The following is a 16,107-nucleotide window of genomic DNA, read 5'->3' as shown; positions in this document are numbered from 1 at the left end:
GTGTACTGGCACTTTAACAACCGGCTGCTGGAGGACGAGTGATTCCGGGACTTGTTCTGTCGATTCTGGGCCGACTGGAGAAGGAAACAGGGGGCTTCCCCTCCTTGAGGCTATGGTGGGATGTGGGCAAGACTCACATCCGCGTCTTCTGTCAGGAGTACGCGAAGGGGTCGACCAAGAGGCGGGAAGCCGAGATCGGGCGCCTAGAGAGGGAGGTGCTCGACTTGGAGTCCCGTCTCGGTCATGCCGTCGCGGACCTGGCCCTGTGGCAGGCGTACAAAGAGAAGAAGGGCACGCTGAGGGACCTACAGCTCATAGGGTCCCGAGGCGCGTACGTGAGGTCGTGGATCCAGATCCTGGAAGATTTGGACCGCGCCTCACCCTTCTTCTCGCTGGAAAAATGGCGGGGGGTCCGTAAGCAGCTCATCAAGCTGCTGGCCGACGACTGATCCTCCATCACGGATCCGGAGGGAATGGGCCGCCTGGTCCATACTTATTACAGTGCATTCTCTCTGGATCCGTCCAGTGAGGACACGCGCAGAGCTTTGTGGGAGAACCTGCTACAAGTCAGCCCGGAGGGCGCCGAAGGATTGGAGGCTCCGCTCACGTTGTCGGAGCTGACTGGCGCCATCCACCAGCTCTCGGGGCAAATCTCCAGGGCTGGATGGGTTGACCGTGGAGTTCCTCAGGGCGTTCTGGGATGTCCTGGGGGACGATTACGCGTGGGTCCTGGGGGAATGCCTGGCGACCGAGGAGATGCGCCTCTCATGGCGCAGGTCGGTCATCGTCCTGCTGTCGAAGAGGGGCGATCTCCGTCTGCTTAAAAACTGGCGTCTGGTCTCCCTCCTCAGCACGGATTATAAGATCTTTGCCCGGGCTATGTCTACCCGCCTGGGCTCCTTGCTGGCCCACATGATCCACCCCGACCAGTCCTACACGGTCCCGGGCCGGTCCATCCAGGACAACATCCACCTGGTCCAGGACCTGATCCATCTTTCCCAGAGGACGAGTCAGTCGGTCGCCTTTCTCTCCCTTGATCAGGAGAAGGCGTTCGACAGGGTGGATCACTAATACCTTTTCGGGACTCTGCGCGCTTTCGGACTCGGGCCGCATTTCGTGGCCCGGGTCCAACTTCTTTATGCCGCCGCAGAGTGTCTAGTCAAGGTTAACGGGTCCTTGACGGCGCCCCTTCGCTTTGGGAGAGGAGTGCGTCAGGGATGCCCCATGTCCGGCCAATTGGACACCATCTGCGTGGAGCCCTTCCTGTGCCTGCTTCGCAGGAGGTTGACGGGATTGACTCTGCGCGAGCCGGCCATGCGGGTCGTCCTCTCTGCTTATGCCGACGACGTGCTCTTCGCGGTCACAGATCCCGTTGACTTGCAGAGGATGCGCGACTGCCATCAGACCTTTTCTGCTGCGTCCTCCGCGAGGATCAATTGGGAGAAATGTTCCGGGCTCCTGGTGGGTCAGTGGCGGGTGGATTCCCTGCCGGAGGAGTTGACGTCTTTTGCGTGGAGCACCACGCACCTCCTCTATCTGGGAGTCCACCTTAGCCCTGCTGAGGAAGCCTGGCCGGCAAACTGGCAGGAGTTGGAGGCGAAAGTCACCGCTCGGCTGGGGCGCTGGACAGGACTGCTCAGTACTTTCCTACAGGGGCCGAGCGCTGGTCATAGACCAACTGGTGGCCTCCATGCTGTGGTACAGGTTGGTCACTTTGGCCCCGCCCCCTGCATTTGCCACCAAGATCCAGAAGAAACTCGTCGATTTTTTTTTTTTTTTCTAGGGCAAGAGGAAACACTGGGTCTCTGCTGCAGTCCTGAGTCTCCCGATCGAGGAGGGCGGCCAGTCGCTGGTGTGCGTCTGCACCCAGGCTGCGACTCTCCGCCTTCGGACCCTGCAGAGATACCTGTACGTCGAGCGTCCTCGATGGTGTGCGCTGGCGACGTATTTTTTCCGCCAGTGTCACTGCCTTCAAGACGACACGCAGCTCCCGGCAGAGTCCGTTAGCTGCGCCTCTCTGAGGGAGTTGCCTTTCTTTTACCGGGATCTCTTCCGAGTCTGGAACATGGTCGCCTCCAGTCAGGGTGCTCCCCCGCCGGCGGAGGTGAGTGCCTCGGCTGTCCGGGCAGCCGACTCGAGGGACGGACTGGCGGGCAGAGGAGTAGCCGAAGCTCCCGGGACGCCCCTCACTGTGGGTGGTGAGGGAGCTCGGGAGTGCGGAGTGCTCCTGGCCGAGCTGACCCCCGCTCGGCCGGAACTGCTCATCGGACTCCGGCCCCGAAACCCTCCTCGGGAGCCGGTCCTGCACAACCCGAGCCGTCTCTCGGAAATGCCCTCCGTGCCATTCCAATCGGCACGGAGGGGTTACCGGTACGGGCTGCTCCTGCACACTCTCCACTTCCTTGCCTCGTCAGCCAGCCGGACATGCCCTGGGGGTCCGCGTTGCCATCTGGTGGTGAGGGGAAACCCCGATGGAGGTCTCTCTACGTGGGAGTCTTTTCCCCCCCTTTACATCGGGGACCTGGGGTGGAGGGTGTTGCACAGGGCAGTCCCGTGCAATAGACTTTTAAGTAGGTTCACGGACTCCCAGGCCGCCTGTACTTTCTGCAGCCTGGACGAGTCCGTGTTTCACATATATACGGAGTGTGTGAGGTTGCAGCCCTTCTTTGAGTATTTGAAGGGGCTGCTCCTCAAGTTCTGGCTGCACTTCAGTCCCACGTTCCTGATCTTTGGGCACCCGGTGCGGAGGGGCCTGGCCAAGGTGGCAATTCACAGGTCCAGGCTGCGGGCCGTCGGGGGGGGGGGGGGGGGGGCGGGTCCGTCCTCCCTGATTGCCTGCCCCTCTTCCATGGTTACATTCGCACCCAGGTGTCCCTGGAGAAGGAGCATGCGGTGTCTGCTGGTACGCTTGAGGTCTACCACGACCGGTGGGCACCGCAGGGACTGGAGTGCATTGTCGAAGCCGAGAATGCCCTTTTAATTTGAGTTTTTTGTTTATCTGTTTTTTTAATAAAGTTATTTTAAAAAAATATGTATATAAAGGGGGCCTGGGGTAAAAAGGCCACCTTATATTAAAAAAAAAAGTGAAATTTTATTAAATTTAAGCTCTAATTTGGTTGATGCTTATGGTTACATGATGCACTCATGCTAGCATGGATACGTGATACACACATGAAAATAGAGACAGTAAAGAGCAGAAGAAATAAAGTGGAAAAGTTTGAGGCAATATCACAGAATCTCAGAATTGTTACAGTGCAGAAGGAGGCCATTTGGCCCATCATGTCTGCAACAGCTCTCTGAAAGAGCAACTCCCTCAGTTCCATTCCCCTGCCTTCTCCCCATAACCCTGTACATTCTTCCTTTTTCATATAACTGTCTAATTCCTTTTTGAATGTTTCAACTGAATCTGCCTCCACCATGTTCTCGGGCAGCGTGTTCTAGACCTTAACCACTTGCTGTGTGAAAATGTTTTTCCTCATGTCACTTTTGTTTCTGTTACCAAATACTTTAAATCTGTGCGCCCTTGTTCTCGATCCTTTCATGAGTGGGAACAGTTTCTCTCTATCTATTCTGTCCAGACCCCTCATGATTTTGAATACCTCTATCAAATCACCCCTCAGCCTTCTCTTCTCCAAGGAAACAGTCCAAACTTCTCCAATCTATCTTCATAATTGAAATTCCTCATCCCTGGAACCATTCTTGTGAATCTCTTCTGCACACTCTCCAATGCCCTCATGTCTTTCCTCAAGTGCGGCACCCAGAACTGGCGCAATACTCCAGCTGAGGACGAACAAGTTTCTTTCATACAAATCACAACATACAATATCTCAATATCTGAAGAGTATTTGTTACAGGTCTTTGAGCTCACTGTAGAGTCCTTGATTGTAGTTAGATCTTTCTTTTCATTGGGGCCCAGTATTCTTCTTTAAACCTTGTTTGCTGTAGGAGACCTTTCTCTTAGGGTTCATGTGTCTTCAATGGATTCAGTTCTGTGAAAAGGAGATGGGAGAAGACAGGAGAGGCTGTGGCAAGCCAGCCAGGAGAGGTCTTTTCAATCCAGGAGCATTCTGCTTTCTGTTCAAAACTGTACAATTCGGAAAAAAGACTGCCAAGCAGGTTAGCTATGTGACTGACTGGTTTGACCAAGTTTGTTGAGATAGTATTGGAGCAGGGGATAGCTCCTTTGTTCCATCACTCTGTTAATATGCAAAAATGTCTTTCCAGCCAGGGGCCTGGCAACCCCTTGTTACAGGCTGCCTTCCCAGCAATAATTTGAAATTTAATGCCCATGTGGCAAAATTAATGTGTCTCATTCTTGGCAGGTGGGGGCCTACATGACATTTCCACACCCAAGGGAATGAAATGTGTTTTGAGAAACGTGCATTTCATTAAAAGGGTTGAGAGAAAATATATAAAATACAAGAAAAAAGCATGCATTTCCCTCATTCATTTTTATTCATAAATCCTAAAGCTTATTAAAATTGTCTGTCTTTTCTTGGTGCCAGTGCTGCTTTAATTGCCCCCTTTTTGGCATCCCAGTAAACATGTGTGCTTCTAGTGTTTGCATTTAAATGGGAGGATGTGGGGGTCCAACTTTTCAAATTTTTCAGGGTTGGCTGACTAGACTGTAGGGGTTTTCATCTGGGATTACTCCCAGACATCCTTTAAACTGCCCTCTTGGTCACTCTTTCCCTTTCCCTTTCTAAACTTTTGCCAGCCTTGTGCCTGCCTGTCCCCTTTTGTTCTCGACAGGGGTCCCTTACAGTTCACCAGTCCTCTGCTGGAGGGTCCTCCTAACACTGGTACAGAATTTAGGGGTGCAGGTTTCACTGTAGGTTGGGGTTTCCCCTCAACTTGGCACATGTGACAACTCCTGCAGTACTCCACCCCATCTTTGTGGAGTTTTGGCCAGTCAAACTGCTGTCTTATGTGGGCTTTGGTCTTTCGTATACCTGCATGTACAGCCACTGTAGTCTCGTGTGCCCTTCTTAATATTTCTGTCCGGTATGTCTGCAGTACCACTATCTGGTGAACTGCTGCCCACTCCTTGCTCTCAGGTCTGTGAGGAGAATTCAGTTTCCTATTCAGTGCCTCATTCTTTAAATAGTAGCAATCAGGGACTCCCCCTGCTTCACTTTCAGACTGGACAGTGCTAATTCTCGCAATACTGGGTCTTTTCGCTGAGCCTCAGCTAGGGAAAATCTGTTAATTCATTCCCCAGTTCTCCTAACATTCCAGAAGAAAGTCTCAGACAGACAAATCTCATGGTCATCTGCCTGCAGTGCTAATTGTCTCCTCTGGGGGAAGCTGGTTTGATCAAGGCCTGATCCACGACACATTCAGGGAAACTGCAGGGGTCTGTCTCCTACCACTGCCCTGTGTCTCACCTCCTGCAGTCTTTCTTTCACTACTGCCGGTGCGGGGGGCTACCACTTTCACCCCTGCCAAATCATTACCGAGGAGCAGGTCAACCCCATCCACAGGCAAACTAGAGACAATCCCTATGGTCACCGGTCCTGAACTAGGTTGTACTCCAGGTGCACTCGGTGTACAGGTACAGGCAGACACTGCACTCCAATACCATTCACCACCATTTTCGTGTACACTGCACACTCTAGGGAAAGGTCAGGCCTTTTCCCAGTGAAAGGGATCCAGTGGCCCTTGGGAATTACTGTGGGCTTGCTTGCCACACTCAAGGGGTGTGGGGTTATTTTCCCTTCAGACACAAAATCCTGATAACCCTCAGGAATCCTATTAAATGTTCCTGTACTTGCAGTGGTAAGCTTCCTGGTCTTGCTCTTACTGCAGTTAAAGTCGCAGCTTGTTCTGCTGTGCTTTCCATCAGTGTCCTGTCTTCACTGAGGCAGGTGTGCCCTGATCAACCCTACCGGTTTTCCTTTAGTTTCCAGCTTTTAAATGTTCTACTTTATTACAATGGAAGCACACAGGTCTCTGGGCCTCACTCTTGCTCACAGCACATTTCTTTTGTGCCCTGTGTCTCCTGCTTTCCTTTCTCTCCAGGAGTGCCTGGGCTTCTATCACCTTCCCACCCTTTTGTCCTTTTCGAGTTTGTGGTGTGATTAGGAAAGGTTCTCCCCTGGGAAACTGACTTATAAATTAAAGCAAACTCATCAGCTAGAATGGCTGCTTGCCGGGCTCTCTGAACCCGCTGCTCCTCTACATGGGTCTTTATGGAGAGTGGGAGAGAGTGTTTGAATCCCTCTGACAGAATTACTTCCATGAGATTCTCATAGCTGAGCTGTACTTTAAAGAGCCATCAGCCACTGGTCAAAAGCCCAGCTGCTTGCTTGCTTTCAAACTCCCGATAAGTTTGATTAGCTTGCTTCATGACGGTTCTAAACTTCTGGCGATTGGCTTTGGGTACTAATTCATATGCCCCAAGGATAGCATTTTTGGTCAGTTCATAATTTGATGAGCTCTAATCTGGCAACAGGGAATAAACCTTATGGGATTTTCCAGTTAGCTTGCTTTTGTAGTGAGAGACCAGGTCTCAGCTGGACATTTAGCTGCCTGCCAGTTTCTCAAACGACACACACACACACACACACACACAAAAAGCTTCCACATCATCCTCATTGAATTTTGGGATTAGTTGAACTAGTTTTAACAATTCTGTACCCAGCCCTGAATTATGCTCCTCCATATTGGCCATGCTTTCACTGGGGTTACTCTTGCCCCTTAGTTAACTCAAGCTGCTTCAACTCTCCTTGCATTCTTTCTGGAATATTCATTCTCTCTCTCTCTCTCTTTTTTTTCTCTCTTTTTCTCTTTCTTTTTTCTCTTTCTTTTTTTCTCTTTCTTTTTTCTCTTTCTTTTTTTCTCTCTTTTCTCTTTCTTTTTTCTCTTCTTTTTTCTCTTTTTTCTCTTTCTTTTTTCTCTTTTTTCTCTTTCTTTTTTCTCTTTTTTCTCTTTCTTTTTCTCTTTCTTTTTTCTCTTCTTTTTTCTCTTTTTTCTCTTTTTTCTCTCTTTTTTCTCTTTCTTTTTTCTCTTTCTTTTTCTCTTTCTTTTTTCTCTTTCTTTTTTCTCTTTTTCTCTTTCTTTTTTCTCTTTTTGCTCTTTCTTTTTTCTCTTTTTTTCTCTCTCTCTCTTTTCTCTCTCTCTCTTTTCTCTCTCTCTCTTTTCTCTCTCTCTCTTTTCTCTCTCTCTCTTTTCTCTCTCTCTCTTTTCTCTCTCTCTCTTTTCTCTCTCTCTCTTTTCTCTCTCTCTCTTTTCTCTCTCTCTCTTTTCTCTCTCTCTCTTTTCTCTCTCTCTCTTTTCTCTCTCTCTCTTTTCTCTCTCTCTCTTTTCTCTCTCTCTCTCTTTCTCTCTTTTTTCTCCCCCCCCCCCCAAATTCAGGTTTCCTTTGTTCCAATTGTATCTTTGCTAGCAATACCCTTTCGGAGTCTACTTCTAACCTGTATCTGCTTCAGATTCAAGGGAAAATTGGTTGACCACTACCCTTAGGAGTTCAGACTTCTAGCCCTACCACGTACTGTGATCCCAAACTGCTCAGCCATTTTCCTCAACTCCTCCATAGACGGTGCTTTTAACTTATCCCAAGTTACTTCACCCCTGGCTTGGAGAGCTACTAGCTTCAGTTGCAGACATGTTAGTGTTCAAGCACATACAACGGCAAGAAAACTTGTATTTAATCTTGCTCTTTTTTGATTGGGAACAATTTGGCTTCCCACTTCCTCTCAGTTGTCTGTGGGTCAATCTGGATGCTAGCCCCCAAATTTCTGTTACGACTAGGTAAGAATGAGGTCTCGGGTTCCCTTTCAGCCTTCACCTGGTCTTACTGTAACAGGGTTTAATTTTAAATACATTCTTTTTTAGCTCCCCCTTGGTGAATCCTAGTTCACTTTCCAATTATAAGGCAAAGCAACAAGCACAAATGGGCTTTCTTAGTTTTAAAGAAGAAAGGTGAAATTTATTAAACTTGCATGCATACACCATGCACACATGCAAATAGAGACCGGAAAGAGCAGAAGAAATGAAGTGGAAAGGTTTGAGGCAATATCTGACCAGTTTTTGTTACATGTCTTCGAGATCACTTTAGAGTCCTTGGATTGTAGCTAGATCTTGCTTTTCGTTGGGGCCCAGTATTGTTCTTAAACTTTGTTCGCTGTAGGAGACCTTTCTCTCTTGGGTTCATGTGTCTTCAGTTGGTTTTTGGAGTTCCTTGAGAAGGAGATGGGAAGCAGCGAAGAGAGGCTGTGGCGAGCCAGCCAGGAGAGGTCTTTTCAATGCAGGAGTATTCTGCTTTCTGTTCAAAACTGTACAATTAAGAAAAAACCCCAGACTGCCAAGCAGGTTAGTCATGTGACTAACTGGTTTGACCAGGTCTGTTTGTGGATTGTATTGGAGAAGCTCCTTTGTTCCAACACTGTTAATATGCAAAAATGTCTCTCCAGCCAGAGGCCTGGCAACCCCTTGTCACAGGCCTTCTCTTCCCAGTAAGAATTTGAAATTCATGTCCATGTGGTGAAATTAATGTGCCTCATTCTTGGCAGGTGGGAGCCTGCATGACAATATCCTCCCGTTTATTGTTTGCCCTCCCGAAATGCATTACCTCTCTCACTTTTCTGGATTGAATTCCATTTGCCACTTTTCCACCCACTCAACCAAACCATTGATCTCATTCTTGAGTCTACAGCTATCCTCTTCACTATCAACTACACAGCCAATTTTTGTGTCGTCTGCAAATCACCCAATCATACCTCTCACATTTAAATCCAAATCATTAATATATACCACAAACAGCAAGGGACCTGACACTGAGCCCTGTTGAAAGCCACTGGAAACCGCTTTCCATTCACAAAGACATCCGTCGACCATTACCCTTAGTTTCCTGTCACTGAGCCAATTTTATATCCAACTTGCCACATTCCCCTGTATCCCATGGGCCTTTATGTTTCTGACCAATCTGCCATGTGGGACTTTGTCAAGTGCCTTATTAAAATCCATGTCGACCACATCCACTGCACTACCCTCATTCATCAATCCTCCTTGTTACTTCCTCAAAAAATTCAATTAAGTTAGTAAGACATGACCCCTTAACAAATTCATACTGACTAACCTCGATTAATCTGTGCCTTTCGAAGTGGCAGTTTAACCTAGCGTTCAGAATTGATTCTAATAGTTTATCTACCACTGAGGTCAGACTGACCAGCCTATAATTATTTGGCCTATACCTCGCACCCTTTTTCAACAATGGTATGACATTCGCAGACCTCCAATCCTCTGGTACCTCGCCTTTATCTAGTGAGGATTTGAAGATAATCTTCAGATCATCTGCTATTTCCTCTCTGGCTTCCTTTAACTAGGATACAATCCAGCCGGCCCTGGTGATTGAGAAGTGTTACAACAAGTATGTTACCACATTGTATACACAAATTTAAATTTACTATTTCATCCAAGTCTAAATATAAATCATTAGGGTTCTAGAGAGAGAATTTTTTCCCATTGACGGAAGGGTCAAGAACCACAAGATGTTGATTTAAGGTGATTGGCAAAAGAACCAAGGAAGATCTTTTTTCTGCTCGTCCGGATTGGGAATGCGCTGCCTGAAAAGTTGATGGCAGCAGATTCAATCATGGCTTTCAAAATGGAATTGGATAAGCAACTGAAAGGAAACAAAATGCTGAGTTACGGGGGAGTGGGACTTGCTAAATTGCTCTTGCAGAAAGCTGGCATGGACACGAAGGCCTGAATGATCTCCTGTTCTCCCCCCGAGAGTCTGGGGTCACTCCTCTTCTCCCCCCTCCCCTCCCAGAGAGTCTGGGGTCTCCTCTACTCCCCCCTCAACCCTGGGGTCTCTACTCTTCTCCCCCCTCAACCCTGGGGTCTCTACTCTTCTCCCCCCTGAGTCTGGGGTCTCTCCTCTTCTCCCCCCTCTCCCCACCCGAGAGTCTGGGGTCTCTCCTCTACTCCCCCCTCAACCCTGAGGTCTCTACTCTTCTCCCCCCTGAGTCTGGGGTCTCTCCTCTTCTCACCCCCCCCCCCCCCGAGAGTCTGGGGTCTCTCCTCTTCTCACCCCCCCCCCCCGAGAGTCTGGGTCTCTCCTCTTCTCACCACCCCTCCCCCCGAGAGTCTGGAGTCTCTCCTCCTCCCTCCCCCGAGAGTCTGGGGTCTCTCTCTACTCCCCCCTCAACCCCCGAGAGTCTGGGGTCTCCACTCTTCCCCTGAGAGTCTGGGGTCTCTCCTCTACTTCCCCCCTCAACCCTGGGGTCTCCTCCTCCCCCCTCCCCCCGAGTCTGGGGGGTCTCCTCCTCCCCCCTCCCCCCGAGTCTGGGGGTCTCCTCCTCCCCCCCTCCCCCCGAGAGTCTGGGGGGTCTCCTCCTCCCCCCTCCCCCCGAGAGTCTGGGGTCTCTCCTCTTCTCACCCCCCCCCCCACCGAGAGTCTGGGGTCTCTCCTCTCCTCTTCTCACCCCCCCACCCCGAGAGTCTGGGGTCTCTCCTCCCCCTCACCACCCCTCCCCCCGAGAGTCTGGGGTCTCTCCTCTTCCACCTCTCCCCTCTCCCCCCTCCCCCCCGAGAGTCTGGGGTCTCTCCTCTTCCACCTCAACCCCCTCCCCCCCCCGAGAGTCTGGGGTCTCTCCTCTTCCACCTCTCCCCCCTCCCCCCCCCCCCCCCCGAGAGTCTGGGGTCTCTCCTCTTCCACCTCTCCCCCCTCCCCCCCACCCCCCCCGAGAGTCTGGGGTCTCTCCTCTTCCACCTCTCCCCCCTCCCCTCCGAGAGTCTGGGGTCTCTCCTCTTCCACCTCTCCCCCCTCCCCCCCGAGAGTCTGGGGTCTCTCCTCTTCCACCTCTCCCCCCTCCCCCCCGAGAGTCTGGGGTCTCTCCTCTTCCCACCTCCCCCCCCCCCCCCTCCCCCCCGAGAGTCTGGGGACTCCTCTTTCACCTCCCCCCTCCCCCCGAGAGTCTGGGGTCTCCTCTTTCACCTCCCCCTCCCCCCCGAGTGTCTGGGTCTCCTCTTTCACCTCCCCCTCCCCCCGAGTGTCTGGGGTCTCTCCTCTTCCACCTCTTCCCCCCCTCCCCCCCGAGAGTCTGGGGTCTCTCCTCTTCCACCTCTCCCCCCTCCCCCCCCGAGAGTCTGGGGTCTCTCCTCTTCCACCTCCCCCCCCCCCCCCCTCCCCCCGAGAGTCTGGGGACTCCTCTTTCACCTCCCCCCCTCCCCCCCGAGAGTCTGGGGTCTCTCCTCTTTCACCTCCCCCCTCCCCCTCCCCCCCGTGTGTCTGGGGTCTCCTCTTTCACCTCCCCCTCCCCCCGAGTGTCTGGGGTCTCTCCTCTTCCACCTCTCCCCCCTCCCCACCGAGAGTCTGGGGTCTCTCCTCTTCCACCTCCCCCCCCCCTCCCCCCGAGAGTCTGGGGACTCCTCTTTCACTCCCCCCTCCCCCCGAGAGTCTGGGGTCTCTCCTCTTCCACCTCTCCCCCCTCCCCACCGAGAGTCTGGGGTCTCTCCTCTTCCACCTCCCCCCCCCCCTCCCCCCGAGAGTCTGGGGACTCCTCTTTCACCTCCCCCCTCCCCCCGAGAGTCTGGGGTCTCTCCTCTTCCACCTCCCCCCCCCCCCTCCCCCCCGAGAGTCTGGGGTCTCCTCTTTCACCTCCCCCTCCCCCCGAGTGTCTGGTGTCTCCTCTTTCACCTCCCCCCTCCCCCCGAGAGTCTGGCGTCTCCTCCTCTTCCACCTCTCCCCCCTCCCCCCGAGAGTCTGGGGTCTCTCCTCTTCCACCTCTCCCCCCCTCCCCCCGAGAGTCTGGGGTCCTCTCCTCTTCCACCTCCCCCCCCCCCCTCCCCCCGAGAGTCTGGGGTCTCTCCTCTTCCACCTCCCCCCCCCCCTCCCCCCGAGAGTCTGGGTCTCCTCTTTCTACCCCCCCTCCCCCCGAGAGTCTGGCATCTCTCCTCTTCTCCCCCCTCCCCCGAGAGTCTGGGGTCTCTCCTCTTCTCCCCCCGAGAGTCTGGGGTCTCTCCTCCCACCTCCCCCCCTCCCCCCGAGAGTCTGGGTCTCTCCTCTTCCACCTCCCCCCCCCCCTCCCCCCGAGAGTCTGGGGTCTCCTCTTTTTCCCCCCCCTCCCCCCCCCGCCGAGAGTCTGGGGTCTCTCCTCTTCTCCCCCCTCCCCCCGAGTCTGGGGTCTCCTCTTTCACACCCCCCCCCCCAACTCCGTGAGTCTGGGGTCTCCTCTTTTCTCCCCCATCCTGGGAGTCTAGGGTCACCTCTTTTCCCCCCCCCCCCCCTCCCCCGCCGAGAGTCTGGGGTCTCCTCTTTTCTCTTCTCCCCCCTCCCTGAGAGTCTGGGGTCTCCTCTTTTCTCCCCCATCCTGGGAGTCTGTGGTCACCTCTTTTTCTCCCCCCCCCTCCTCCCCCCGAGAGTCTGGGGTCTCCTCTTCTCTCCCCCCCCCCCCCCCCCCGAGAGTCTGGGGTCTCCTCCTCTCTCTCCCTCCCCGGGAGTCTGGGGTCTCCTCCTCGCTCTCCCTCCCCGGGAGTCTGGAGTCTCCTTTCTCTCTCTCCCTCCCCGGAGTCTGGGGTCTCCTCTCTCTCCCTCCCCGGGAGTCTGGGGTCTCCTCCTCTCTCTCTCCCTCCCCTCCCCGGGAGTCTGGGGTCTCCTCCTCTCTCTCTCCCTCCTCCCCGGGAGTCTGGGGTCTCCTCCTCTCTCTCTCTCTCCCTCCCCGGAGTCTGGGGGTCTCCTCCTCTCTCTCTCTCTCCCTCCCCGGAGTCTGGGGTCTCCTCCTCTCTCTCTCTCTCCCTCCCCGGGAGTCTGGGTCTCCTCCTCTCTCTCTCTCTCCCTCCCCGGGAGTCTGGGGTCTCCTCCTCTCTCTCTCCCTCCCTCCCCGGGAGTCTGGGGTCTCCTCCTCTCTCTCTCCCTCCCTCCCCGGGAGTCTGGGGTCTCCTCCTCTCTCTCTCTCTCCCTCCCCCGGGAGTCTGGGGTCTCCTCCTCTCTCTCTCTCTCCCTCCCCGGGAGTCTGGGGTCTCCTCCTCTCTCTCTCTCTCCCTCCCCCGGGAGTCTGGGGTCTCCTCCTCTCTCTCTCTCTCCCTCCCCGGGGAGTCTGGGGTCTCCTCCTCTCTCTCTCTCTCCCTCCCCGGGAGTCTGTGGTCTCCTCCTCTCTCTCTCTCTCTCCCTCCCCGGGAGTCTGGGGTCTCCTCCTCTCTCTCTCTCCCCCCTCCCCGGGAGTCTGGGGTCTCCTCCTCTCTCTCTCTCTCCCCCTCCCCGGGAGTCTGGGGTCTCCTCCTCTCTCTCTCTCCCCCTCCCCGGGAGTCTGGGGTCTCTCCTCTCTCTCTCTCTCTCCCTCCCCGGGAGTCTGGGGTCTCCTCCTCTCTCTCTCTCCCTCCCCGGAGTCTGGGGTCTCCTCCTCTCTCTCTCTCCCTCCCCTGGAGTCTGGGGTCTCCTCCTTTCTCTCTCTCCCTCCCCTGGAGTCTGGGGTCTCCTCCTCTCTCTCCCTCCCTCCCCTGGAGTCTGGGGTCTCCTCCTCTCTCTCCCTCCCTCCCCGGGAGTCTGGGGTCTCCTCCTTTCTCTCTCTCCCTCCCCGGAGTCTGGGGTCTCCTCCTTTCTCTCTCTCCCTCCCCGGGAGTCTGGGGTCTCCTCTCTCTCTCTCTCCCTCCCCTGGAGTCTGGGGTCTCCTCCTCTCTCTCTCTCCCTCCCCGGGAGTCTGGGGTCTCCTCCTCTCTCTCTCTCTCCCTCCCCGGGAGTCTGGGGTCTCCTCCTCTCTCTCTCTCCTCCCCGGGAGTCTGTGGGTCTCCTCCTCTCTCTCTCTCCCTCCCCTGGAGTCTGGGGTCTCCTCCTCTCTCTCTCTCCCTCCCCTGGAGTCTGGGGTCTCCTCCTCTCTCTCTCTCCCTCCCCTGGAGTCTGGGGTCTCCTCCTCTCTCTCCCTCCCTCCCCTGGAGTCTGGGGTCTCCTCCTCTCTCTCCCTCCCTCCCCGGGAGTCTGGGGTCTCCTCCTTTCCTCTCTCTTCCCTCCCCGGGAGTCTGGGGTCTCCTCCTTTCTCTCTCTCCCTCCCCGGGAGTCTGGGGTCTCCTTCTCTCTCTCTCCCTCCCCGGGAGTCTGGGGTCTCCTCCTTTCTCTCTCTCCCTCCCCGGGAGTCTGGGGTCTCCTCCTTTCTCTCTCTCCCTCCCCGGGAGTCTGGGGTCTCCTTCTCTCTCTCTCCTCCCTCCCGGGAGTCTGGGGTCCTCCTCCTTTCTCTCTCTCCCTCCCCGGGAGTCTGGGGTCTCCTTCTCTCTCTCTCCTCCCCGGGAGTCTGGGGTCTCCTCCTTTCTCTCTCTCCCTCCCCGGGAGTCTGGGGTCTCCTCCTTTCTCTCTCTCCCTCCCCGGGAGTCTGGGGTCTCCTCCTCTCCTCTTTCCCCCTACCCCGGTATTATTCTGTTGGGTGATATCCTGAGACCGGAAGTGTTGGGTCCGGGTTTTGAGAGTCTCAAAAGTTTCTGCACCTGAGCTGAAGGAGGAAGTTCCGAGCGGCTCGGTGGGATCGGACTGTGCCTCCGTTTCTTGAGACTCGGAGCGAGCGGCTGGTAGCGTTTTCCTGCGGTGTGGTGAGTTTGATGGAAGGTTTGTTTGATTGTGAGGAAGGTCTGTTGAATGCGGATTATGTTAAGTTGTTGAAGTTTACACAGCGAAGCCCAGACCATCTTTGGCAACAAAATTATTCAATAACAAGTTTGTTGACATTTTATTCTGGGAAATACTAAGGAGCAAGTTTAATGTTTGCTTATTTTAAGTATAAATTAATATAAAAGTAGAGAGTCTGTGTGACTTTTGAATATGGTGAATTAATTCAGTGCAACTTAGTCCAATTAACCCGTTGTTCTCCAAACTACCCCTACATTACAACAGTGAGTACACTTCAAAAAGTTCTTCATTGGCTGGGTATCCTTTGAGATGGTCGTTGAGTGCATAGCCAGGAGAGTTCGGCTACTGTAATATATGAATCTTCTTGCGCTGCCTTTGTCACAGTTACCCTTGTGTGACACATTCTCTTTGCTTTTCTAACACCTGAAGTGAGACACTTTCAGTCTCCAATTCTCCTGACGGAGCACTTTGTTGTTACCAGTTTGCTACAATCCCTCGTGTGCCTTATGTCTCAATTTTTGTAACTTACAACTTATCAGTTGCCTTCTGAAAATTCACAAGCACAATGTTTATTGAATTCCCAGCATGAAATCAGTCATTTGATCAAGAAAATCTATTAAATTTGACAGCTCACATGATCTTCTCAATTTCAGTAACCAGCTGGGTAAATACATAGTTAAACCATGAGTTATGTTAAAACTGGCATTTATGAACCAGTAAATGGCTAATTGAACAGAAGAAAAGTTCTAATAGTCATGATTTAACTGTAGCGCCTCAGTAGATGGAAACACAAACCATTGCATCTAATGCCATGAAAAATGCAAACTAAACCAAACATAGAATTTCTCTTACCTGTATCCATCTTAAAAGATATAAAATTTGAACAAGATGAGAAATAATTTTCAGAAAATGACGACAAGCTGGATTTCAATATTAGCGGGTGAATGGGACTTGGTGGGAGTTAGGATGTAAGCAGCAGAGTTAACTCAAAAGGATGCAAGAGCAAAGAGGATTGGACATTCACAAACAAATTTGAAGGTGGCAGGACAAGTTGAAAAAGCAAATGAAATCTTTATTTTTACAAGTAAAGAGATATTATACGAAAGAAAGGAAGTTATGCTAAACCTTTATAAGACACTGGCTAGACCTCAGCTACAGTCTTGTGTCCAATTCTGGGCGTAACACTTCAGGCAGGATGTGGAGAGGGTGCGAAGGAGATTCACTGGAATGATACGAGGGATGAGTGATTACAGTTATGTGGAGAGGTCAGTGAAACTCCTACCGCACAACCCCCCGCCCCAGTATTATTTTGTTGGGTGTGACTTGAAATGTTGGGTCCGGGTTCTGAGAGTCTCAAAAGTTTCTGCACCGGAGCTGATGGAGGAATTTCCGAGCGGCTCCATGGGATCAGACTGTGCCTCAGTTTCTTGAGACTTGGAGCGAGCGGCCCGTAGCGTTTTCCTGTGGTGTGGTGAGTTTGGTGTTCTCCTTAGAGAAGAGAAGTTTAAGGGGAGATTAAAGAAAGATTTAATAGAGGTGTGCGAGATTAA

General features: G+C 52.9%; 1 protein-coding gene across 5 annotated transcripts in view; it reads left to right on the top strand.

Annotated features, from left to right (window-relative positions):
* The first annotated feature begins 14,287 nt into the window (after positions 1 to 14,287).
* The window catches only part of cracr2aa (calcium release activated channel regulator 2Aa), a 114,796-nt gene continuing 112,976 nt past the window's right edge, over positions 14,288 to 16,107 (top strand). For 3 of the 5 annotated variants that reach the window (XM_068050251.1, XM_068050253.1, XM_068050252.1), the window contains exon 1: positions 14,288 to 14,520. The gene's annotated coding sequence lies outside the window, so the exon portion shown is untranslated. The remainder of the gene's footprint in view (positions 14,521 to 16,107) is intronic. The other 2 variants (XM_068050248.1, XM_068050245.1) reach the window with 1 other exon arrangement.

The sequence above is a fragment of the Heterodontus francisci genome, chromosome 18 (genome assembly GCF_036365525.1).
Source record: "Heterodontus francisci isolate sHetFra1 chromosome 18, sHetFra1.hap1, whole genome shotgun sequence".
NCBI classification, from domain to species: Eukaryota; Metazoa; Chordata; class Chondrichthyes; order Heterodontiformes; family Heterodontidae; genus Heterodontus; species Heterodontus francisci.
This window is presented reverse-complemented; position numbering and strand designations above follow the sequence as displayed.